Here is a 26,688-nt window from a genome sequence, read left to right as displayed (position 1 = left end):
GTCTGAAGGTCCCTAACTTTCCATAGCTGCCTAAGTTCCCTCCTCTCCAGGGTTTTCCCCCCAAACAATCAGAGACTATGTCTGGGTGTTACTAATCTCTCCTGTGCCCTTTTCATGCCTTTTCTGGCTCTGGGAGACAAGCGGGAGGTGGAGGTGGGGAGCCTGTTGCAGCAGGAGGAGGAGACATCCCTGACTCTTCAACAGCCTAACTCGTCTCTGCCTCTTGGCCTCTCTCCTCTCCTGCTCCAGTTTCTGCCTCTGATTCTGGACTTCTCTCTGCCACAGACTCTCCCAGCTCACCAAGCCCTGTTACCTCTTCAGCTTCCAACACCTTGTCTTCCCAGTCTTCTCCCTCTTCTCCCTGTGACCACTCATCATTGTCCCTGGGCTCTGAGCCTTCTTCCCTTGGGGGTTCCCCAGCTGGTTCCTCCCACCATTCTTCTGTGTCCAACCAGTCCACGACAAGATTCCCATGCTGTCTGGAACCATTCACATTTAGAGTTTCTAAACATATGACAGAGCCTTTTCATGCATATGTTGAATGTGCAGAGGTCAGAACCCTAGCCATGTGTTCTGTGTACACCTGAAGGGAATGAGTGAGCACGACTTTAAGCTGCAACACTAAGCAAATTTCTTTGGACCTACATCTCCCTGATTTCAAGTAAGCACACTTACGATCTCATGGCACATGACTCACCGCAGAATGCATGAACTTATTGCAAAAGCATTGCTTCAGAGCCAAAATGAAAGTTCTAACTAAGTCATTTGTTTTGTACTGAATTTGGAGTGGCTGTGATCCTAAGCCACTTACCTGGCAATACATTTAGTCAAACGTAGCTCCAAGCTAATGTTTTTAGGGTGGGGCTTTCACTCAGAAGCCAAAGGCTCATATAAGAAATGGGAGGAGGGCTGGTCTTCCACCTCTTTAAAATAACATATATAAAAATAGAGTCCGAGAAAAGCAGTTAAAAATACATGGGGAAAAACCAGAAATAGATTGAAACACACTCACATGTTGGTACTCTACTAACCCATCCTAGCGTTCTACTAGAAAGCATCTGTGCTCTGTGACATCACCAGAAGAGCAGAGGAAAATAGAACTTTCTTCCTCCGATACTGATGGAATGTGGGCATTGATTCTTTGCATAGAATCAATGACAGAAGAACAGAGCTATTCAAGAAAAGGATTTCTGGCCATGACCTGGTCATTAAAAAAAAAATACAATTATATTCACTCTTGACTGCTTTTTGAAGTGCTTTAACTTTGGAAAATTGGAACTAAATGAGAGGTCATGTTATGCTAATTGAATCCTATTATGTCAACGTAGGCTGTCTTGAGAGTACATGATCTAAAGCATATGATTCATACTTCACTATGTGTCACAGAGAGTCTGCCAGACTTTGGGCAAGTTGGGAGATTTCCCAGTGTGCAGTTTTATCTGTGAACCAGAGAGGATATTCATCCTTTCCGCAGAGTCAACACATCAGATACTGAAAAGACATCAGATAGATATGTAGCAAGCTATTTAAATTGTTAAACCACTTAAATTTCTTCATTACCAAAGTATTTATAAGACTCGCTTCTTATGAAGGTGAGGGTGGAGAGCAGGCAGCAAAAGCAGAATCTGCTATTGTTCAGAGCAACAAGGCAATCTAGAAGCCTCTAGATGGGCAGAGGAGCAACAGCTGATCTATTCTGACTTATAAGGGTAAAGAATTGTCCATGCTGCTGTGACTGTACAATAAACAGTACAAAGAGGTTGAATCTTTGCCCGATGTGCTTTAGGATGCCAGTTCAAAGCCCACTATGGCTTGGTTCTAATTCAGATTTGAGGATTCTGCATAATCAATACTTAATAAAAATAAAAACACTATTAACATGGCTATCCCTTATTTTCCAGGATGATGAGCTGCATTTTCAGCAAACCATTGTTTGTGAAGTATTCCTATTTTATTTTTATTTTCCTAACTGAACAATAGATTATTTGCCAAACTGATATATTGTTTAGAAGATGCACAGATAACTAACTGTATGATAGTCATTTCATGTTGAATCATAGTTATCACCTGTCAGCTATCACCTGCATTTTGTGGTGTCAAAATATATCACAAAGTTAATCCTATCAGCTTTATGATATAAATAAAGCGTTCCACAGGGCAGGCGCCACTACTGAGAAGGCCCTCTGCCTGGTTCCCTGTAGCTTTGCTTCTCGCAATGAGGGAACCACCAGAAGGCCCTCGGTGCTGGACCTCAGCGTCTGGGCAGAATGATGGGGGTGGAGACGCTCCTTCAGGTATACTGGGCCGAGACCATTTAGGGCTTTAAAGGTCAACACCAACACTTTGAATTGTGCTCGGAAACGTACTGGGAGCCAATGTAGGTCTTTCAGTTATGTGGTCTCGGCGGCCGCCCCCAGTCACCAGTCTAGCTGCCACATTCTGGATTAGTTGTAGTTTCCGAGTCACCTTCAAAGGTAGCCCCACGTAGAGCGCATTGCAGTAGTCCAAGCGGGAGATAACTAGAGCATGCACCACTCTGGTGAGACAGTCCGCGGGCAGGTAGGGTCTCAGCCTGCGTACCAGGTGGAGTTGGTAGACAGCTGCCCTGGATACAGAATTGACCTGCGCCTCCATGGACAGCTGTGAGTCCAAAATGACTCCCAGGCTGCGCACCTGGTCCTTCAGGGGCACAGTTACCCTATTCAGGACCAGGGAGTCCTCCACACCAGCCCGCCCCCTGTCCCCCAAAAACAGTACTTCTGTCTTGTCAGGATTCAACTTCAATCCATTAGCCGCCATCCATCCTCCAACCACCTCCAGGCACTCACACAGGACCTTCACCGCCTTCACTGGTTCTGATTTGAAAGAGAGGTAGAGCTGGGTATCATCTGCATATTGATGGACACCCAGTCCAAACCCCCTGATGATCTCTCCCAGTGGCTTCATATAGATGTTAAAAAGCATGGGGGAGAGGACGGAACCCTGAGGCACCCCACAAGTGAGGGCCCAGGGGTCTGAACACTCATCCCCCACCACCACTTTCTGAACACGGCCCAGGAGGAAGGAGTGAAACCACTGTATAACAGTGCCCCCAGCTCCCAGCCCCTCTAGACGGTCCAGAAGGATGCTATAGTCGATTGTATCAAAGGCCGTTGAGAGATCCAGCAGAACTAGGAAACAACTCTCACCTTTGTCCCTAGCTCGCCGGAGATCATCAACCAGTGCAACCAAGGCAGTTTCAGTTCCATGATGAGGCCTGAATCCCGATTGGAAGGGATCCAAATGGTCCGCATCCTCCAGGCATGCCTGGAGTTGTTCAGCAACCACGCGCTCAATCACCTTGCCCAAGAATGGAAGATTTGAGACTGGGCGATAGTTGGCCATACTGGCCGGGTCTAAAGATGGTTTTTTAAGAAGCGGTTTAATGACCGCCTCTTTCAGCGGATCTGGGAATGTTCCCTCACAGAGGGAAGCATTCACCACCCCGCAGAGCCCATCGCCCAGCCCTTCCCGGCTTGCTTTTATTAGCCAGGATGGGGAAGGATCAAGGAGACAGGTGGTTGGTTTCACAAGTCCAAGCATTCTGTCCAAATCCTTGGGGGTAACGGATTGAAATTGATTCCATGCAACTTGACCAGACAGAGCTCTAGCACTCTCCTGCCCCAGCTCTGCTCCCATGGTGGTGTCTAGCTCCTTCTGAATATGAGTGATTTTATCTGCAAAAACCTTTGCAAAATCGTTGCAGGGGATCTTGGGGTCTTTACAAGGCCCCGGTGGTAAAGGTGGTTCCGTTAAATTGCGGGCCACCTGAAAGAGTCTCCTGCTACTATTTTCTGCAGATGCAATAGAGGCGGTGAAGAAAGTCTTATTTGCCGTCGCTATCGCCACTTGGTAGGTTCGATGTTGAGCTCTAACCTGTGTCCGGTCAGATTCAGAGTGAGTTTTCTGCCACCGACGCTCTAGCCGTCTCAGCGATTGTTTCATCGCCCTCAGCTCTGAAGAAAACCACGGGGCTGTCCAGGCTCCATGCAATCGGAGAGGGTGCTTCGGAGCCTGACAGTCAATAGCCCTGGTTAACTCCGCATTCCAGCGGGCCACCAGGGAATCAGCTGAAAGGCCATCAACATGGGATAAAGCATCCCCTACCACTCTCTGGAAACCATTTGGATCCATTAAGTGGCGGGGGCGGACCATCCGAATTGGTCCCACCTCCCTACAGAGGGGAAGGGTCGCGGAGAAGTCCAGTTGCACCAGGAAGTGATCTGACCATGGCACTTCTTTTGTTTCACTTTTACTTAGTGTCAGATCACCCACGTCACTAGAGGTGAACACCAGGTCTAAGGCATGTCCATGACTATGAGTTGGGCCAAACTTATTCAGGGACAGCCCCATGGAGGCCATGCTTTCCACGAAGTCCCGAGAGGCGCCTTGTAAGGTCGTGTCGGCATGGATGTTAAAATCCCCTAGCACAACCAAACTAGGTGTCTCCAGGAGAACATCCACCACGACCTGAAGCAGCTCGGGCAGGGAGTCCTTGGTGCAGCGGGGAGGTCGGTACACCAAAAGGAATCCTGTACTGCCCCTATTGCCCAACTTCCAGAACATGCACTCGGAAAACTGGGTCTTCCCAATAGGACGCCTGGTGCAAACTAATGACTTCCTAAAAATCACTGCAACCCCCCTCCCCCCCACATGACCTGGGTTGCTGTGCGTAAGAGAAACCTGGTGGACAAGCAGCGGCAAGGACAGGCCCATCTGCTTCATCCAACCAAGTCTCTGTTACACATGCCAGGTCAAGTCCTCCATCCATGATCAAGTCATGGATGGCAGTGGTCTTATGAATCATTGACCTGGCATTACACAGCAACACCTTCAGGTCATGTGGGTTTCCCCTGTTGATTCCAGTATCCATCCGGTCAAGGCCAGACCTGGAGGCAGGGATAGTCCTCAAACAACGACTAAACCTGCCTCCTCGGTAATGACATGGTCTGGTTTTAGTGTAACTCCTCCTCCTGCCCATGATCACCGAGATTGGATGTCCCAGTGCTTCCCCCCCTGTGGAACTTGCCCCAGCCATCGTGTTGGCTGGGGCCCCACTCCCAGGCAGCCCTGATCCCGCTCCTTTAAAAAAACCCACAAACTATACAGAACCAATAAAACAACAAAAAACAAAAACAGAACAATTATACTAAAATTAGTCCCCAACCAAATATCCATCCCTCCCACCCACCCCCAACAAAGGAAAAAAGGAATAAAAATTTAAATTGCCACCGACTGCTTGAGGACATTTTAAAACACATTAACCACTTGGAACAGGGAAGCAATGGCAGAACACTTCCCACACTTCCCCAAAAGTTCCAAAGAAGGGCCTGGGCCACGCCCCCCGGACCAGTTGGAGAAGGCCTTGGAAGGGAGCAGGCCCTGCAGTCCTCCCCACAGCCGATGGTCCAAGGCCTCACCGCAGCAGGAGTCCCTTTATAGCTGGGAGAGAGGGCCTGGGCCACGCTCCCTGGGCTGGTTGGAAAAGGCCCTGGAAGGGAGCAGGCCCTGCAGTCCTCCCCACAGCCGATGATCCCTAGACTTTCAACCAAGTCTAGTCCACTCTAAACTGACTGACAGCAGCAATCCAATATGGCAAGCAGAGAGGTGTTCCCTAGCCCTACAGTCTTGATATCCCTTTAATCCTAGCTACTAGGGATCAAACCAAATATCATTTGCTTGCAGCACAAGTGATCTACTACTGAGCTATGGCTGCTCCAATACTGCACAGTGATTGTACTCCTGAATGTGGTGTCATGGAAACACAGAGGTGTGGATATAATGTTCCTGAAGCAAAGGCACTCTACTAAAAAATATGCTAGTATTGTCAACTATATTGTCACTAGTCACCTGATGAAGCAGAATATTGCAACAAGTAATGAGGCAAGATTTGGTATATATACACACTGTGTTATGTATTGCTGTGTTTTCAAACCACCCTGTGATCCTCCGATGAATAGTGGTATAGAAATTTAATTAACAACAACATCTAGTACTAGTGGGACTGATTGCATTGTAAGAGGTCATTGAATCAATCCTACATGTAAAGAGACAATTACTTTTCATTGGGACTTGAAGTTTCAAGGGAAAGCGAAATTATAGAGCTTTGATACAGATGTGGCCAAGAGGTTTGTAAATTATTCATTTTATAACTCATTCCTCTGCTGGTCATAATTAATTATGATAAAATACTGCATACTGGATACTGGCATGCAGAATCCTAAAAAGAAAATTGGTTTCAACAATTTATAGCTGTCTCTTACTTCTTTATAATATCCACAAAGCACATAAGTAAACACATCTACCAGAGAGTCCTTCTTAATGATTTTGTAGCTGGAATAACTGAAGCCAGAGCAGATGAATTGACCTTGCCAAGTTTACAGACTGTGCCAGTAACAGAGCTGGGATTAGAAAACCAGATGATTAAAATTTTGCTCACTAGGATAAAACACTTAAAACAAATCATCTCAATTTCCAAAGTGTCCTCAGGTTGCTTAAGGCATAATAAATTGCAATCACATAACAGCAAACAATTATTTTAAAAATTAGGACTTAAAACATTACATCTGACACTGAAGCAGTGCAATCTCCACTCAAGAAATCTACTTACATTGCCAATGAAATGTACAATATTTGGACAAGATGTTAACATTATTGTTCTGTTTGAAAACATGTCTATTTTTGGGGGGGGGAATGGGCTACAGTTACACATAGGACATTAATGTCACTTTTTCTACTATGCCAAACTAGATGAAATGTCATCAGTGGTGGACTTTGGGATTTTGAATTTCAACTGCACCCTGTGCAACGCCAAAATTCCTCCCCTGTCTCCCGCTGCCACCTCTCACTTTTTGTTCCAAGTCATTGTTGTGGTGCCCTCTCAACTCAGCGCCCAGTGTGGGCAAACTGGTTGCACTCCCCTAAATTCACCTCTGGCGCCATTCTCACAATTAGCAATGGCACGAATGGCTTTTAAAGAAGTAAATAGCATGTGTGGGGAATGTATTCTGGGAAAAGATCCTGGCACTGGAGAGATGGGCAAGTGTTGGGTTGTAAGGCCTTTGCCCCCTGCTGCAGTCCTACTCCAGATTTTGGGGGGGGCGGGGAGGTCTGTGCCAACGGAAGTTTTCCCTCCAATACTAACAGCAAGTAAAGCTGTCCTTCAAAATCTACACTTATCTGACCTTTGCAATGCAGCTCTCCAGCCAAGTAATGTGTGCATATACTAAAGTGGGCATATAAAATGCATATAATGGTGAAAATATCATACAAAAATGCATTATATCAGGGGAAATTGCCTTGCAAAAATGTGTATATGGGGCAAAATTGCATATAAAAATATATATATTGGAGGGGGAAAATCATGCAAATCATTCACCCCCTCCCTTGCAAACTGATGTAGAAATGTGGAGAAGTGGTTAAGGATGGAAAAAGAAGAAACCAAGAGAAACCGAAAATGGCATATTTGCCCATCCCTCCCCTAGTACACATTTCATCATTCCACAGAGCGAAACCCAACACACCATTAATTGGGTTTTTAGATGTACATGCTTTCCCTGGTATGCTCAAGCAATTGGGTTATGCACAATTTGTTCTTAACATTTGACTTTAGTTTCTTTGATGAACAATATAGATTTTTGGCATGGATTCTGCCTAACTCAGGAAATACAGGAGAGCTGTCATTATATGAACCATTGGTTATTGATATTAAATGTGTCCTACTTGTGTTCTTTCAGCTCACAGCTCTCCTATTCATCCAAACACATTCATTACACAAATGTTTTGGATGCCCTTTGGAACGTCTGATCAGTGAAGCTCTAGCATTATAAACTGCTGAATACTTTCTTAACAAGTGTGTGCCCAACATCCATCACGAAGGAGAGAACTGACTAACCAAAGATTGAAGTGATGTACAGTAGATGCCAAGAAAAACTATCTTCTCCTGCCAAAAGTTATCCCCAAGAGGTGAATATCATTTTCCATAAGTCTGTAGAAATAACTGAATTAGTTTGTTAATGAAATACCCCTAGCTAATTTCTATGTATGATTCAACATGTCGGTGCTCTTCATAATAGTTTGGCTCCACTAATTGCATAAGAGGAAACCCATATTTATTCTTCAATAAGATTAACACAAACTAAAATGCAATATTAAAATTACTTGAGGTAACTTTGATTCACTAGAGAACAACTGTAATGGTTAAAACAACAGATTTGTATATCTTAACCTACTTTCGATGTTGAAAGTCTATTTATAATTCACTGTAATTCTACAGAATTTGAATTACATATAAAGTACACTGGGCATGTTCTGTATTAGGATGCAGTAATTATACAATGACTGTCTCGTCATCACAAATAAAGCTAATACAAAGGTCTATAAATGAACAATTTAGCTTGAAAATATATGCAGCAACTATGATTTGATTTAAGCGCAGAATTTATTAGTGGCCTCTTTTCCAGAGACAACTAATCTAAATGGGTGACATTTAATCATATTCTATCAGACTATTTTCCCACATGGAAGGTCTCCTAGGAACCACATGTACTCTACCTTGGCAGAAAGGTGGGATAGAGAAGAAAATAAAGTAAGTAAAATTTTGTCTCAGATATGTCAGTCTATCGGTTAAGATCTATGGGCTGAACTCAAGGGTTGAGTGACTGGAAAACCACCCATACAAGTCATCTTTTTCTTCCTCTCTGCTCCACTGAAGCCCCCTGTGTCCCTCAAAAGCCTTTCCAGTGGATTTGGTGCCCTCTCGAATAACGTGGGCTGTGCTGCTGAGGGGCTCCAGTTTGGCAGAGGGGATTTGTACAAGTGGAAATTGATTGCACAAAGAGCTTTTGGAAGTCACATTCAACCATACATTTAACATACATTTAATGCACGTTGTTTTCCCCCAAATAATCATGGAAACTGTAGTGTTAAGGGTGCTGGGGAATGTAGTTCTGTGACTTGCAAACTACAGTTCCCAGAATTCTTTGTGGGTAAACATGTGCATAAAATGTGCTTTAAAGGTACAGTGTGGATGGATTGACATGCAACTTTTGGATCCATAAGTTCATAAAAAGCAAATTAACTTGGCCCTTTTTGCTCAAAAAATAATATTTGCTGGCCATTATTACTATTCGGGATACAACTTGAATAGAATAAGAAGCTGTGATAATACAAGCTGTATTTTTCATTCCTAAGAAGAATCAAAGAACAGAGTTCCCCATGAGCCAATGTGCTACAAAACTAAAGAGGAAAACAAGTATGTAGCTTCCTATTGTTCTCTATGATATATCATTTTTACTTTATGCACTACAAGATTCATATACAGCCTAACAAAGAAAAGGGGGCAACCCTCTATTTATGATTTTTCATGCCTACTTTGAAATGGGGAGGAGGGTGGCGGAATGTTTGCCTATTCAATAAGCATTGCCTTCCCTCTGAATGAACTTAGTCTGATCTCAGTGAAGTCTGTACATAGTCAAATTTGATTTCCCATGTAACGTTAGAGCATCCACATTTCACTACATGATTCCTGATGGATTGCCTCAGAAGAGTCCCAGAAAAAAATGGTTCCAAATCAGCAGCAAATAAGAGAAACAATCAAACGAATGTCAACAAACAAGACTGAAAAGAACTGACTATTTTCACAATAAGAGGATGGTTTTCAACATATGCTCCCTCTAATACTTTCAACCCAAAAATCAAAATGGGAGACCAAAAGGTGAAGCCATCATTTCGTAGTGTAGTCTAAATGGAAGCACTCTGAATTATGAGTTCAGATGTCATCCTAGAAATTGTGCCCATTTTTTAAAAAAGAGGGTAGTATCCCAAATAGAAATATCAAGAGAATTATTGTACAGATCTGCCTTTCCATATGATATATGAAACATGCTAAGTAACTTGCAGCAATACCTCAAATTTATGTGCTGAAAGCTATTCAAATATAAAATAAGCACTAACAAACGGGCAACCTTGTCAGTTGCAATGTTAATAAATCAAATTCACCAAGGTAAGCTGTGTTTTTACTTCAAGTGGATCTATCATCAGAGGCCACTGATAATGATACAGCTACAAGTAAAATAAATGTGTTTTCCCTGACCTTGACTATAATTCAGTAACAGCTTGCCTTACAATTTTGCACTGAACACATCACCAGGTGTCACCTGAAAAAAGGCTTATATACCTGTAGATAGATGTTTTTTATTTGTGTCATCCCAGTGAAGAATTTGAGAAAGTATGCAAATTAATCTCTTTTACAACTATTGCATTTACTAGATTAGTTGATTTCTGTAGAGAGAAAAATGTTAGATTGATCCAGTAAGATTACTTCATGTGCCTTAAAATAGCCTCAGGTTGGAATGCATTCTCAGGTGTGTTCCTACCTTAGCAAAGTCTAAAAGCATCTCAAGATGGAAAGAAAAAGTTTTAAATGAGAGTTATCATCCAGTGTACAAAAAAAAATGTGGTTCGAGTACAAACTGGCATCTGCAGGCTCCTTGAAGGTAAAACGATTTAGCTCTGAGTTGAATGTGCCTTGCTCCTTATTCCTAACCTGAATATGCTAGACTACAACTCCCATCAGCCCTAGCTAGCATGACAAATGCACAAGGTTGGCAAAGGCAAACAATGGTACACTACACCTTATGGAAGATGTATATGTATGAGAATTATGTTTCCAAGTAGGCTCTCTGGGTGTTGTCTTCAGTTTCTTATGTAGACATTCACTTCAAGCTGAGTTAAAGGTAAAGGTAAAGGGACCCCTGACCATTAGGTCCCGTCATGGCCGACTCTGGGGTTGCGGCGCTCATCTCACTTTATTGACCGAGGGAGCTGGCGTTTGTCCACAGACAGCTTCTGGGTCATGTGGCCAGCATGACTAAGCCGCTTCTGGTGAACCAGAGCAGTGCACGGAAACGCCGTTTACCTTCCCACCAGAGCGGTACCTATTTATCTACTTGCACTTTGACGTGCTTTCGAACTGCAAGGTTGGCAGGAACTGCTAGGTTGGCAAGCTGAGTTAGTGGCTAACAAAATTTGTTTCTGGTGAGGTCTGGGAGCTTACATAGAGTAGGGACCAACCTCTCCAGCTAGGCCACACCTCTGACTCAGATCATAGGTCATAGCTGTATCTCTTAAAGAGCCCACCAGCAAGCTATTTGATTTCCCCAGGCATTTTAGAACCATTGGTTTTTAACTCTGCTTTTCTTGGTTTTGCTGTTTTCCTGTTGAAGATTTTGTTGTGTTTGATGTTACTTGTTTCATTGCAAACTGCTGTGCAAATCCAAAGACTGCAGAGTAGGATAGCCAGTGTCATAAATATATAAATAAACACCCAAAGAGATTCATTATAGGCTTTAGGCCAGGGCACAAACAGCCTTTGAAAGCTGTGCCCCTCTGTTATTCCAAGCCAAAGAATCCATACAGGAACTTGATAGGTCTGTTGCTATAACTATACTTCCTAGGGCTTTGATATAAAACAGTGAGCACAGGGCAGCAGGGTTTATTCACACTTAACCCTTTTTTAAAACCCAAAATTGAGCCACTCAACTGTCTGGTAAGCAAGGGTGATTAGGAGACTGATCCATGCCCCACTCTACTGCTGATTCCAGTCCATGACTGAAATTCTTTCTTTCTTTCTTTCTTTCTTTCTTTTTTAGGGCTCTGCTTGCACAGTCCCATCTGCTGGTTTATGGAGGATAACCTCATAGAATTCATTTGTGCATATGGTTCTTTAGCCAGTGAGGGATATGATCATGGAAGTGTGCTTCTCCTTAGCTAGATTGGGGCACAAGTGTTGCACAAGTAACTATAGATGTGGTGTAAACACGGGATTAGATAGCTCTGCACCAGATAGGGATGCACTTCCCAAGGATGAAACACTGGCCCAAATCCAGCAAGTTTTCTGGCACTGAAAAGAAATGGGGCAGTCCAAACCCAACATCAGTGCCTCATGGGGGGTTGAATCAAAGCAACAGTTCTTAGGATTACAACATTAAACACCTTCCATCTTTAATGTGCCCTTTTATGGTAATCATCATATACTTAACCTGATAACATGTCTGGGAAGCAAGGAATAAAACATTTTCTCCATTTCACAGATTGACACTGAGGCACACATGCAGATTAAGTGATCTGCCAAATTCCTAGGAAAGGGAATGAAAGCATGAAAATTAGATAATGTTTTTGTTTCTGCATCCTAACTGCACCTGCTATGAGCAGATGGGGATGTGCGCGGCATATTTCTTAAGGGGGATTTGAGACCAGACCTTTGGAAATGTTAAAAGGAGACAGCACCCCTTAAAAACTGGCTCATTTGAAAGCTGACCCCTTTTCATGCTTTGCCCATCTCATCCATTTCTTTAAGGTACTGGAGCCACACATTATTCATTGATATTATACTGCTGTCTTTGTCCTCAATAACCCAACTACAAACAACTAGAAGCGTTATCAAGTTAGCGGTCTTATCATTATGATCTAGATTAGTATTTACCAATGCAACCTCCCGTGAGCCAAAGTGAGTCTCACGTGGTGGATTGGGAAAGGTGGCAGATCTGCATTCGCTGCCCAACGGGCACTTTTAGGGTCACCCACTTCCATTTTATGATGCTATCAGCTGCCATTAAGGTCATACCGACACTCCCTGCCATTCGTTGTGGAGTGACTAGGAGGGACACCTTGCCCCTGCAGCAAAAGAAATCTGGAACCTCCAGTGCTGATATTAGAGATAAGAGATATGCTGCCTGGTCTTTAATAGTCAAAGTCAGCATTTCCATCCATGCCCACCCCCAGTGCTCAGGTAGATGGAAGTGTAGGGTGTGGGGTTAACCCTTAAAGATCAGAAAAAGGGATACCTCTGTGTGTGTAAGTGTTTGTTATGCTTGTTAATTATTGTTTTGTCTTTCACCCATTCACTTCTGCCTTTGGCCCCATACAGCCTTGGCATGTGGCCCTTGTAAGGTTGGCCACATTAAAATCTAGCCCCCCGCCTGAAAGAGGCTCCCCACCCCTGCCTTAGGTTAAAAACACCAGGCTAAACACCACAGGTAAATTCAATAAAAGGTTGTAGCATGTCAAACTATGAAGCTTCTGCCAGTGAAGACACTGCCAGAATATTATATTTCCATTCCTTAATAGCATAAGCAGTAAACACCAACAATGCTTTACCAGCTAATAAGCTAATCATCTTCTGAACTTCAAATCTGTACCATATGTTATTTTCTTAAGTTTAGGAATGTGTCTCAGGATTATGTAGACAAAAGCTGTAACCTTGTTTTATGACTCTGAAACTCTTAGCTAAAAACAAAGTGGGATTGGATCAAGCTTCCAATGAGATTAAGGCTATTTCATCTTTGCTTTGGATGCCTCCATTGGCATGTATTATTTACAAGAAATGGGGAGCAATAATAAGGTAGATTAACAAGCAGGCTGTTTACAGCAGGAGCCTTATGAGGTTCAAGAAAGCACAAGATGCCACAATAAGAATCCTTAAGCAAGAGTGTGAAGGCTTCTGTGGCAAAAAAATTAATCTATTTTTCATTAATATCTATGTCACTCCTACTCACCCCTAGGGAATCAACACTTAGTTAAAGCAGGAAACAAACTTCCTTCTCACTGCCGACACTGCTAATGTCATAAAAAAGAAAACTACGAATCTCAACAATGTCAGTCTACAGTCCTAGAAATACAGTCCTATTGAACGCAGTGGGGCTAACTTCTGAATAAACTTAGGCTTGCACGGTTAATGCAGTAAAAGTTTGTAAAACAATTGAAATGATAAGGAGAGCAATTTAGTCACCCAAAAGCAGTTATTGAACACACACATCCCCCACAACAATCTTTCAGATATGACTGTTCTGCAACCAGCATTTTCAAACACTGATTTAGCGTTATAGAATTTAGCTATGTACAGAGTGTATCAATTTATACATATTCTCTCTAGATAATGAAACCTTTACAGGAAACCCTTTTACATAACATAGAGTCCATAACAACCATTTAAAATGACACAATGCAATGCTCTGATGCAGTTGTGAACTCAATATCTGAAAGAAATCCATAGAAATCTGATCAGGCGAACAAAACAGGGATTCAAAATGAAAAGCCAAGTATTTACAATTGTTGGAAAATTATTTGGCCCTTCTGTACTCCCAATGCTACCTACCAGTGAACACTATTCCTATAAAAAATGTTATTTTCAAATTCTGTTACTGCTTCTTAATGTGACAGTGCTGTGCAGCAAAGAACATTTCAGCTCTCTCTTGGATTCAGTACAGAAGATGGTGTAGCAGCACAAGCCAAGCTCAAGTTAGTGGAAATAGGGTGTTTAAGAGCTTATTGGCTGAAAGCTGTCCATAATGAACTTCTGTGCAAAGCTAGATATGCAGAAAGCCCTACAAGATTCCATCAAAATGGAATAATTTGCCAAAGAAGAAACAGTAAGAGAGTGGATTTGTCACTCATGTCATCATAAAATCCAGGATGCCGCAAATATCTAGCATGATGGGCATAATCACCTTCTGGTACTCATTTTACACAGAGGAACAAAAATACATGTATTCTCTGCTAAACGTCACTTAAAATTGAGGTTAGATAGCTCTGGATATATATGGGGTTATTCATCTCCCACATTGCAGGTGGTAGTCAACTAATTTTTACTCAGAGTAAAATCAATGAACATGTCTATGTTAGGTCCATTAATTGCAGTAGGTCTACTCTGAATAAAACTTAGTTGAATACTGTTCCATATTTCCGAGGAAAACAGAATACTTGGCTGATAGCAACCTGAGAAACCTTTGCTAAGAAATGCTACAATTTGTCAGTTACACACACACACACACACACACACACACACACACTTCAATCTTCTGAGTGCTCAGGGTTCCAGCTTATGGGGGCAACCCAAGCTGCCCCATTGCAGACATCCAAATGCACCAGTAGCATTGGGGAGGGCTAGCAAGGTGTGTGACTGTGGCAATAGGGTGAACATGTGCAAACCCACTGTCCTTGCTCAAATTATATCATTTGCATGAAATTGTACATGTGAAAAGGGCTGTAGTGTGCTCCCCCACCCCCACCCCCCACTCCACTGGCTAACAGTCCCCCATCTGAGCTCACAGAAATGCTCCCAGGTGCAGTTTCAGATCTCCAGGGTAGATTTTAGCATCATTTTAATTTATGCTGCTGCAGTTCCCGCCCCACCCCATTTTTCATCATGATTATGTTGTTGTTTTATTATTGGTTTTATTGCTCTGTTTTACTGTTCTCTGCTTTGAGAATCTCTTGATTGAAAAGTGGATTATAAATTTTCTAAATAAATAACGAGGAGAAAACATGCCATCTGCTCAGGAGATGTTGGGAATAACTGAAGAGGCTCTGTTAATTATAAAACACTAAAAAAAATCAGCTCTGGTCCTTTTGAAGCCTGCAATAAAACTGTTGACAAGATCACAGCCTAAAATTCTATTTAAGCACGAAACAAAGTTTGGAGTTCAGTTCTTTCATCATTTTGAATAGTAGGCACAAAAATGTACTGGAAGTATATATCTCCAGCAGATAATAAATTAAAGGATGGCAGGCGAGTCTCCAGAGATGACTGAGATGTGAGCTGTGAATGAATAAGGCAAGGAACAGATCATTTGGATATGAAGAGGAGAAAAGGTGGAGCAACTCCATGAAGAATTTTGATAACCAGGAGAGCAGAGGAGAATTGGATTTAGGAACAGAAACAAAACGAGTCAAACTGGTTAAAGAAACAATTGGATACCAGTTTAAAATTAAAAGAGGAGAGTACTGCAGGGGGGAGAACTACAAGAGGGGAAGTGATTTGTTGAGACAAGAATACAGTGCATGAAAGCAATCTTTGAGCATCAAATAGCCCAGCAGTTTTGATAGCGTCAAGAACAGTGTCCCACTATTCCATAGGGGACAATGGGTGAAGTTAAGAGAAGAGGACCTGGTAAGAAAGTGGTGGAAGATTCAGGACAGGTTTTAAAAAGTACTTCTTCACGTAGCACATAGTAAAATGATGGAACTTGCTCCCGCAGGAGGCAGCGATGACGACTAACTTGGGTTGGATTTAAAAGAGGATTGGACAAATTCATGGAAGATAAGTCTTTCAAAGGCTCCTAGACCTGATGGCTATGCTCTATCTCCATAACTGGAAGCAGTTATGTTTCTGAACACCAGTTGCTGGTAACCACAGGAGGAAAGAGTGCCCATAGGCATCTGGGTGGTGACTGTAACAACAGGATGCTGAAGTAGATGAGCCATTGGTCTGATCCAGCAGCCTCTTCTGATGTTCTTGTGATGTGAATCAAATACATTTTGTGGACAATCTTTGAAAAGCAGCTGCAATTTTGTACAAGAAGGCTGCTGAAACCTTGTTTACTTCAGTGGGACTTAATCAGCCTACATGTGTGAAAGACTTCAACCAAAACACACCAACCCACCATGCCAGAGCTGAGTGAATACTTTCCCCCCAGCACAGAAATACTATTGTAGTCCTTCTGGTCCCATAGAAAAGATAACAGATTTTTATTTTATTTTTACTTACTTGGGTGTCAGGTTTAGGCATCAAGTTCATGTGAAACCAGTCTTGTTAATCCAGAATTCAAATCCAAGCTTGCATTCTGCTTTGAAAGTCAGGTTCAGAGGGACTGAACATAATATTAAACTGGAGGTGGGGTGTGGGGAGAGCCAGGCTGAAGCATGACTATAGCAAGCAGGAGTTTGGAAGTGCCGCTGCTACATTTATGCGCTGTTGATAAGGATGGGGGAAATGTATGGAAGGCAATAACATCAGAGAAGCAAATAAGGGAAGTTCTTTCTCATATGGCCAGCTAGGGAGAACATCTGGGAAGGCGTTCCCAAGCAGAGTTAAGCCCTTGTTTCCCAAAGATCCTTTCCAAATGCTTATAAAAGAAATAATTTTAATGCTATACTGTGTTGGCTACAGTCAAGCAACAGTAGCACACTTGCTCACAACAGTTTTTGTTTATTTCATAGTAGGACTTTTGGTCTCAGGGAGAATATGTTTGTTAGTGACATCACAGGCACTGTCCAATAGAGACCAACAGATGTTCCTGACACTCATACAATCACATTTCTCACAGCATTCATAATGGCATTTGTGAGAAAATTAGCATTTTCCAATCAGCATGCTATTGCTTCTTTAGTGCTGAAGAAATGTGATAGTGTGCCAACCTAAGTGCTTCCTTAAGGGTCAAAATGGAAATACTTTGTAGGCTCGAGGGCGCAATTAATTTGTATGTTTCTATTTTGTAGTACAGATATTTTCCATATATTTTTTTATGAGCATGGTGATGGGAACTAAACAATACTTGGCAAGGATGTTACGCTTGCTTTGCAATAGTCTTCCTTCAAAATCATTGTTCGTAAATGAGAAAGGCACAGTCTTTGCATGGGGGGAAGCTTTCATCATAAGAATTTAGCCATTAATGAAATTGGGGGGTGGGGACGGGACATTTACTTGTTTCATTCAAAGCACGTAGTACTTTTGCCACTGCATTTTCAGAATCATCTCACATGAAGTCCATAGACATTTGCTTTTAATTGTACACACTGGAAGGGATTCAGCTAAGCTGCTGCTCCACCAGAAGGCAGCACAATGAGTCCTGCTAGTGCAATGGGGCATTCCAGAATCCTGTTCTCGAGTGGCCAGCCAGATGCATATGGCAAGCCCAAAAGCAGGGACTGAGCACAACAACAGTCTCCCCATTTGTGATTCCTAGAAACTGACACTCAAAGGTGTGGTGTTGGAGGTGCACAGAGCCTCCTGCCCTCTCTGCATGTTCATTTGATCAATGCATAAAGGGAACTGTGTGTTACCCCCCTTGTGTGTTGTGTGCTGAATTCTCTGTGTGTTTTGTACACATGCACCAAGGTAAACTGGACCATAGTTTGAGTGGAGGGGTGTCCAGCCGCTTGACTGACATGCTGCTAGATAAAAGCAACCCCCCCAAAATTTAAAACCTCCTTTAACTTAAGACTTGTAATCTTGCACAACCATTACATGGTGGGAAGCTCAACCCTGTGACAAATGCATGGGTCAAAGCTACAAATAAGGAATGGGGGCTCATATCCTTAAAATTTCTATGTGCCACATAGAAACTTCAATTCTGATCTACCACCTCCTTGCTAAACATAATGCAGACATAACCATTCAGATACAAATTAAATTCATGTTCATTCTATACGTATACAGGGTCCTGCAGCACCTCAAAGAAGATTATCAGATTTCTTCTAGCATGAGTTTTCAAGGACTAGAGTCTGTCCTCAGATGCAGCTTGGAAGCAATAGTATTGCAGATAAATGTGTGATATATGACTTCAAAGGCTGAATGTTATATATGGGGGGGGGGCGATGCCTGTTTTTTTAAAGTTATGAAAATGTACTTCAACCAGTACTAAGAAGAGATCATTTCCTGATAATGGAGCAAGCCAGCAGCCCTCAAGCAGCTTCCTAGTGTACTATTCCTCATATTCCAATGGGCAATACAAATTTGTCATCGTTATATTGACAGCTAATGGGATGCTTATTGGCACCGATGCAATATGGCACCCAGCATGAAAGGGTGGGAACTGTTTCATGGAAGGTGCTGAGAAGTGTTCTCAGAATAGCTGTATGTAAATGCCAGAATGTGGCGTCAGGAGAAAACTCGCTTTAAGTTAACATTAGTTTCATCAAGACTTTAAGAACTGGCGTGCTTGCTCTTCAGTCATACAACTTGCAAAGTGCGTATTGATCAGTCTGTTTCTGGTCTGTGTTACTATCATTTTAAATAGCCTTTATACTAGTGTCTGTTCCCCCCAATCTTCTATTATATTTGTCCCTTTGTGTTTCTGCTGGTGCAAAGTGTTCAGCTGCTACAGTGGTATCTCAGGTTACAGGTGTTTCAGGTTACAGACTCCACTAAGCCAGAAATAGTGCTTCAGGTTAAGAACTTTGCTTCAGGATAAGAACAGAAATCATGCTCCGGCGGCACAGCGGCAGCGGGAGGCCCCATTAGCTAAAGTGGTGCTTCAGGTTAAGAACAGTTTCAGGTTAAGAACGGACCTCTGGAACGAATTAAGTATGTAACCAGAGGTACCACTGTACTGCTATAAATAGTTTGTATTGTTAATATTGCTTTATTGGTTTATCAGATTTAACATGCCATGAGCCACCTAGAGAGCACCAGGTGGACAGATGGTACAGAACAGGCTTCCTCAACCTTGGCCCTCCAAATGTTTTTGGCCTACAACTCCCATGATTCCTAGCTAGCAGGACCAGTGGTCAGGGATGATGGGAATTGTAGTCTCAAAACATCTGGAGGGCCGAGGTTGAGGAAGCCTGGTCTAGAACTAACAGAACAGATAAATATATTCCATGTGTGCTCACCCATAAATATGTTTGGTCTCATTTCTATGTTATTATTTTTTGGCAGGGGGAATAGATCCACCCAAATATTCACACCTAAATGTATCATCTCTCAAAATATGCATTTCCAACAGTTGCTTTATACTTATGTCAGCTGACAAGTGCATTGGGACATTTGGGGATCATTATTATTAAATTTCAACTGGTGCATTACTTTGAGGGGTATGGATCAAATAAGTTCATATCAGGGATCTGCAAGTATCAAGTTCCTCAAGAATCCCTAGGTGTAAGCCCAAGACAATGGATTTTGACCACATATGAGACCTCTGTGCTGATTGATGACATGCAAAGAATCATTCAGTCCATCAGGAGGAAAAGGCATTGCCAGCCTTGTTCACCAGTTTGCAGCAGCTGGGTTCTATTAACTAGTGGTAATGCCAAGCTTGTTTTCTTTAGCAATGCTGCCACCTCCTGGAAGATGCCATGTTTAACTTCATCTTTCTCAATAAAAATACAATCAAATCAATGTGTTTATAATAAATATTCTAGGGTATCTGGTGGTTTGCGGGTTTTGTTACACTCCCATTTTAAAAGGCACAACTTGTGTGCATTTGCATTGTTTCTTTTCTGCTATTCCTGTCCTGATAACCCTATACTGTATTTGAAGTTTATGGTCTATAGGTCAAATAAACTGAAATTGAAGAGAATATTTTTGCTATGCCGTTTCTGTCTGCTTTTGCTGTCGTTTTGATAGCAAAATAACTCCTTGACTGCAGTTTTATTTGTTTTTTAAATATATATATATTTTAATGTGCTTTTGCATGGAGTTGCGTCCAATGATGTGCTGCTAAGTTAGTTGTTTTGTTTATAAAATTTATATCCCTGTCTTCCTCCCAAAGGATTCTAGGGTGGGAAACAATAAAAACATATTTTGAAAATCTTAAAACACTGAAGTCCCTTAGCATTCTACAGTGGTACCTCAGGTTAAGTACTTAATTCGTTCCGGAGGTCCGTACTTAACCTGAAACTGTTCTTAACCGGAAGCACCACTTTAGCTAATGGGGCCTCCTGCTGCTGCCGCGCCGCCAGAGCCCGGTTTCTGTTCTCATCCTGAAGCAAAGTTCTTAACCTGAAGCACTATTTCTGGGTTAGCGGAGTCTGTAACCTGAAGCGTATGTAACCTGAGGTACCACTGTATTCTTGTTCCACTGAGGAAATGTTCAGCACCGGCAGGACACTGTTGCAGAAGGTCGTGCATAAGCAGCTTGCTTGTAACTTCGTTGCACCATCTGTCGTGCAACAAGTTTCCCCTAATGCAAACTGTTGCATTGCATTCCATTGTTACATAACATGGAAACATTGCACTAGTGGACCAAGAATGTTAGATACCACTCCCTGTCTTTTTACATCACTCTTGTTGACCACCTAGTGTGGAAAGGCAGGGTATAACTGTAAATAGTTAAGAAGTAACAACAAACATATGACTAAATTATTTTATACCAAGCACTTCCTCTCTTCCTAAATTGCCAGTGTGTCACTCACTTTTCTCTGTGGTAGTGGAAATGTGTGGGTGAGCCTGCTGCGTGCCATCTGTGCGAAAGGGCTTTGCTAAGGACAACAAAACTGAGATGCCTGCATTTCATTTCGAGTTCAGAGTATTCTTTATTGGGGCTGAATTCTTTATACAGCTGCTGCACATTCAAAGATGCTGGCTGTGGTCCACAGCATTGCAGTAACACCTAGATTTCTCTTTAACTATCTCTCTTAGAATTTCCCCCTTAGAATCCTAAAATAGCTCTTTGAATTCCCACACTTTCAAAATGCAATTAGGGCAGCTTTCCCTAACCTTGTGCCCTCCATGTTTTTGACTGCAAGTCCCATCCGTCAGCACCATTTCAGGGATGGTGCAAGAGATTTTCAGAGGAGGAAAGGGAAGCAAATTGTGTACATGCACCGGGTGGTATTTCTATTGAAGGAGTGTGGATTTTTGATGAGTTATGACAGTTGTGGCCCCCTGCAGCCACAATAATAGTGTGAATGTGTGGTGCCACTGGTCTTTAATGTAGGGAAAGAATTGTAGCTAGAGATGGGGGACAGGGAATTTGACTCTGTCCACAGTTAAAGGTGAACAGTACAAGAACTGAAATGGATTCATTCTTCAAAGTGTGCACTTCTCTGAATTTTGTGATACAGTTGTCCAGCCAACCAATTTTAAAAAAATGGATATATTAGGGGGAAATTAAAATTGCATTCAAAATGCATTATTTTCTGGAAACCTCCTTGCAAAAATGTGTATATCAGTGAAAACTACATACAAAAAATGTATTTTTGTAAGAGAAATGTGCTGAGGATTTTTCATGATTTTTATTTTAATTGCAACATGCTGCAGAAATGTGGCGAACCAATTTTAAGACTGGAAAAATGAGAAACATAAGAGAACTAAAACTGAGCTATGACTAGGGATAGATGGATCTGTCAATTATAGAACAGCTGCTTTGCATGCAGGAAATCCCACTTTGAATCCCTGGTGTCTGCAGGTGACTCAGTACATATATTGTGTTCATGCACTGACCATCCATGCGCTGACAATCTTCTTTTCTTCTCAGCCAAACTAAGGGCCAACAAACCTCCTACTTTGTGCACTCTGAGGGCAGTGACATATTGCACAATGGACAGAACTGAGAAGTGGATGAGGCCAAACCAGTCAGAGGGCCTCAAGGCCAAGCCTCTGATGTCAAGAGGCTAGTTCAAGGCATAAAATTGATATTTCAGTCCAACCCCTTCCAGCAACCACTCCTCCCTTAAGGCTTGTCAGTGGAAACAGGGGTTGCTAATTTTATAAGCCTGCTTATTACATTCCAATACCAAGTTTTTTCTCCAAGGAGCCCAGGATAGCCAATGACGGGGTAGCAAAGCAAAGCACTTTAAACAAATGCAGGATTTGAAGAGACAGGGGACTCATATCCTACATTCACAAGCAAAATTTCTTTTGTGTTCACTTGTAAATTTCACCTTGCACCTCTGTTGCTTCTAAAAATGCAGCGACTGGTCCTCAAAACAGTCTCCAACTATTTCGGAATGTATTCAAGTGAATGTATTCATTGCTGCAACTGAATCTTGCTTTCCACTGGTTGTGGGAGCCCTCAGCATTTGCTTGCATTGGTGCTGGGGCCTGTATTGTGAGGCCTTATGATGACCATGGAGCTCTTCTCAAAGAAGAGGGTCATCTTGGAGCGTGGGTCATCTTGGAGCGTGTGAAAACAATCCCTTGGGGTTCATCCCAGATTCCCTAGGAGCCTATAATCATAAATCAGTCCAGGAGAGAACCCATAAAACTCCATGTTGAACTCCTGCTTCAAACCCTCACAGAGCTACATTTCCCAACCATTTTAGCAAACTACAGTTCCCAGGATTCTTGGCGAGGGTGTGCTTTAAATATACAGTGCATCCACAGCTTTAATTTAAATACAGCTGCTATTTCATCACCTTTGTCTTACATCAAGACACTAACATTTTCAGTATGACGTTTTCCTGTGTTTTTATTGTTTCCTGTTTTTATCTTTAAGCTGCCTTGAGTCCTGTCAGGTAAAAATGGGGTATAAATAAATACATTTTGTTAATAATAATATGATATGGTTTTGAATATATATTCATAATTATATGGAATAACTTCCCAAGCTTACACATACACTATCCTAGTCCGACAGATTTGGGGAGGGGGGTGGAAATATCTTTTAAAATAATCACTGCAAACTTGCTTGTCTCTCTACCCATCCAGCATCACATCAGGGACCCTGACTAGACCTCAAAGCTTTAAATGCAAATATAAATGCCAACCTCTCTGTAGTGTTAGGATCACAAAAGTTGAATATTCAGCCACTTACAAAAGTTTCTGTAATATGTTGGGTAAAGTATTATTTGGGAGATAATAATCTCAGAACCTATACAGGATTATTTCCCCCAATTCCACCTAAAACTTCTATTTCACTTGTCATGAAATAAGAATTTCTCTCTAACACATTTCCCTCCCCTCTCTTCCTCCCCCCCCCCCCCCGCCCGGTGTGTTGCTACAGCGCACTCTGTCTGGTTCTCAGCTTGGACTTCAAATACTAATCCGATCTCCTGGGAGGCTTTCCGGGTGATTGACAGGGAAGCTCTTAATAGCTTCTGCTGTTATGGCAAGGGAAAAAGGAAGCAGCTTGAGTAACTTGAAAAGATAAGGTACAGGTATTTGAGGAGGTCTAAAGGGAGAGTCGTTTGATAAGCTCTGAAGGAAGAAGTGTTTCAGAATTTTTAAGGGGCATGATGAAATGGATGAACATCAAAGAGATGGCTGGGTTGAGCTTCCCACTTGCTACTCACAGTGTAGGAAGGGGGAGAATAGTATATTCAGCACACAGGGAGAGTTCTAGGTGAATGTATCTATTGTGAATCATTTTCATAAGTGCTGTCATACAGGAAAAAAAGGATCTTCCTGATGTCTCATGAATCACAGCCTCTTATCTACAGAAAGGATATTACTGTTCCGAATACACATGATTTGCACTAACAGCAATGAGAGATCATCTGTGCAAACAAAATATATAGTAATAGGAACTTGCCCTTCATGCTAAGGTCCCTGGATGAGTTACAACATTAAAACACAATATCAAATAATTGATCCAAGTGATCCAACTATGGATAGAAATTGGACTAGAGAGCCCATGAGTAATGTAGGGGCTACTCAGGGATTCCCCCCCCCCATGGTGGTGATGATGATGTTGTGCCTTTTGGGGGGCTTCACATACACTAAGCCATCAGTCCTTTTAAGGAAAGCCTGTGTCATCCCACAAGGCAGATGAAAGGTGATGGCTGGGAGTCCAGGGCCAAACTAAAAGTGAATCAGGAATTGCATGGCTGCATTTCTGAACGTCTTTTTTCTTCTGCTGAAAGTAACCATAGGAAGGGCGATTTCAGTTGGGGTGAGGACAAAGGAGGCCACACCCTTTCTTCCTGCTCTGCAGTTCCAGTCCCAAATGCCTTCCACTAAAGTTGTTAGCCATGCAGAGGAAACATCAGGGCAGAATATAATAATAAGAGCAGCTTCAGGAGGAGTGAGCTGTATCAGGATCATGGCCCACATATGAAAAGGTTGGATTTCCTTCCCCCAGCACCATAGCACCATTCAGACTAGGGGTGGAGGTTCAGGGTTGATTTTAGGAAAAGAAAAGAAAAAAGCAGACAAGGCATCCATGCATCTCCCATGTCATGCTTCCATTGAGCTCATGAGCGTGATAAAATGTGAACACCTTGCATTTTAGCTACTCAGTTTCACCAGCTTTCCAAGAAAAAGAAAGAAAGAAGGGCAGCTCCTTAGGTTTTTTCTGACACAAAACCAGCCCAAGCTGTCTATGGAATGGGGCCAAATGGTACTAACTATTAGCAACTATTTGAACACCTTCAAAACTTTTAAAGAGGCCATCTGTGCTGCAGAGCATTACCATGCCAGTTAACACACTTCAGCAAATCGGTTAACAGTGGAAGTTACAGTGACATTTCAAATCTCGTCATGCACTTTGACTATGAATTACCTTCCTGAATGAGTGTGATTGCATTAGAGATGCCAATAGGTTGGAGCCAAAACTAACAAGATTTTGAAGGTCTCAAATGGAGCATTTCCTGGAAAGTCTAGTATCTCCCAGACTTGCTGCCTGGCACACTCACTTACACCATCAGCTCTGATTAACAGATTGTGAGATTTGCAATTTCCTAGGAAAATTATTGTGTCGCAACCTACTCTGGGTTTTCCTCCCCATTTATGTGTGTGTGTGTGTGTGTGTATGATCAGGCTGCTCCACCCACCTGTTGCCTTGCATATAATATTTTTCCCCGTCGTCAGATAAAGTTCTGTACTATATTTAAGCTATATATACTTTGAATGCAACATTGTGGCAAATACCTGGCTGCAAAAAATGCCAAGGTCCCATGAGGAGAAGTTGCCAGAAGATGTTTGGGTATATGAAACCTTGGAGGGACCAGCTCTGTTCATCTGTTACACATAAAACTCAGCTTTTAAAGAATAAACAATAAAAGGAAGCCTTAGCAGGCTTATATGTTGAAAGGACAATGGGGAGGAGCAACTTCATAAAAACATAAGAAAAGCCTGTTGGACTGAGCCTGTTGGACTGACTGTTGGTCCATCTAGTCTAGCTGTCTTAGTGAAGCCTTAGCTTGCATAACAATAATAACTAGACATAGAATATACCTTGGAAATATGTGTAATCTGTTTCTCTTGAAACACTCACAGAATACACTACACTGCTCTGCTCTTTCCACCACAGTATTGCTAATGTAGGTGACCTTTCTCCCACTTTCTCCTTCCGTGTCCTGCAATTGAACAGGCCTCCACATCATAGGATGCTAGGAAGGACAAGAACTAACTGCTAAGAAGAAAAGAACTAACGAGGCAGAATGTAAATTCTTGCCTCTTCGCCTACTTTCAGGGTGCTTGAACGTTACCTGCAAGCAAATCTTCAACTAAGGTCATGCATTATTTGTTACACCTTGGTTATTTGCTTGTGGGATATCTTTGGGAAAGGAAAAGGCTAAGGAGTAAACCCTACACAAATCCAGAGTGGAGTCCCTAAGATGGTTGGATGGTGTCCTGTGTTTCTTCTTTTGGCAACTGCTGCAGCCAAACTGGTGCCAAACGTATTGCTTTGCTTTCCTTTGGACCACATCAGCGAGGCTGAGAGAGGGCGGTATTGTTGACTGGGCAGCCCAGGACCTCCATATACACTGCCCAGGCTTGTGCCCAGGGGAGGTCACCTTGGTACTGCTAAAGCAGCAGTTTGACTTCAACCCTGGAGGTGCACTCCATTGCTTTTCGAGACAAATGGATGCCAACAATATTATTGCTTCCAAACATGAACTCTAAATATCCAATATGAACAAGTATACACATCAAGAAAGGAGGGGAGATTTCAAGACACAATGAGTAATCTTTAACAGCTATCATATATCAAATATAACATAATGTTAAATGTAACAGGCAACTAATATAGATTTTTCTTTTATTTATTTAGACTGTTCCTTCCTTCCACTATCATGGAACAACATCTTTGTCCTGCCCAGGAGAAGGAAGATTAACTCCAGCTGCAGTTTCTATCATATTGTTTTAAATCTCCTCAGAGGACAATAACCCAGCCCCTGGCTGTACGTTTCCAGGGATGCCATAAATAAATAACTTCTTTGATAACCACACACCCAACATCTGCAATGATATATTGGTCTTTAAAA

At 42.3% G+C, this 26,688-nt stretch overlaps 1 protein-coding gene and 1 long non-coding RNA gene across 4 annotated transcripts in view; one reads left to right on the top strand and one right to left on the bottom strand.

Moving 5' to 3' along the window:
• Positions 1–1,072, bottom strand: part of IQCM (IQ motif containing M) — an 89,575-nt gene extending 88,503 nt beyond the window's left edge. Inside the window, exon 1 of one of the 2 annotated variants that reach the window (XM_083631252.1) lies at positions 1,013–1,072. The gene's annotated coding sequence lies outside the window, so the exon portion shown is untranslated. Of the gene's footprint in view, positions 1–811 lie in introns of both variants that reach the window. The other variant, XM_083631253.1, reaches the window with a different exon arrangement.
• A 115-nt stretch (positions 1,073–1,187) lies between these two features.
• On the top strand, positions 1,188–26,637 carry LOC310770550. Of its 2 annotated transcripts, none has more exons than XR_014552261.1 (3): positions 1,188–1,514; positions 7,776–8,004; positions 26,475–26,637. It is a non-coding gene; the product is annotated as an uncharacterized lncRNA (long non-coding RNA). The 2 variants fall into 2 exon arrangements; XR_014552262.1 differs by lacking the exon at positions 26,475–26,637 and adding an exon at positions 11,691–11,764.
• Positions 26,638–26,688: the final 51 nt, after the last annotated feature.

The sequence above is a fragment of the Podarcis filfolensis genome (genome assembly GCF_964270895.1).
Source record: "Podarcis filfolensis genome assembly, chromosome: 9".
In the NCBI taxonomy this organism is placed as follows: Eukaryota; Metazoa; Chordata; class Lepidosauria; order Squamata; family Lacertidae; genus Podarcis; species Podarcis filfolensis.
The sequence above is the reverse complement of the archived record's forward strand: the minus strand, read 5'-3'. Positions and strand labels throughout refer to the sequence as shown.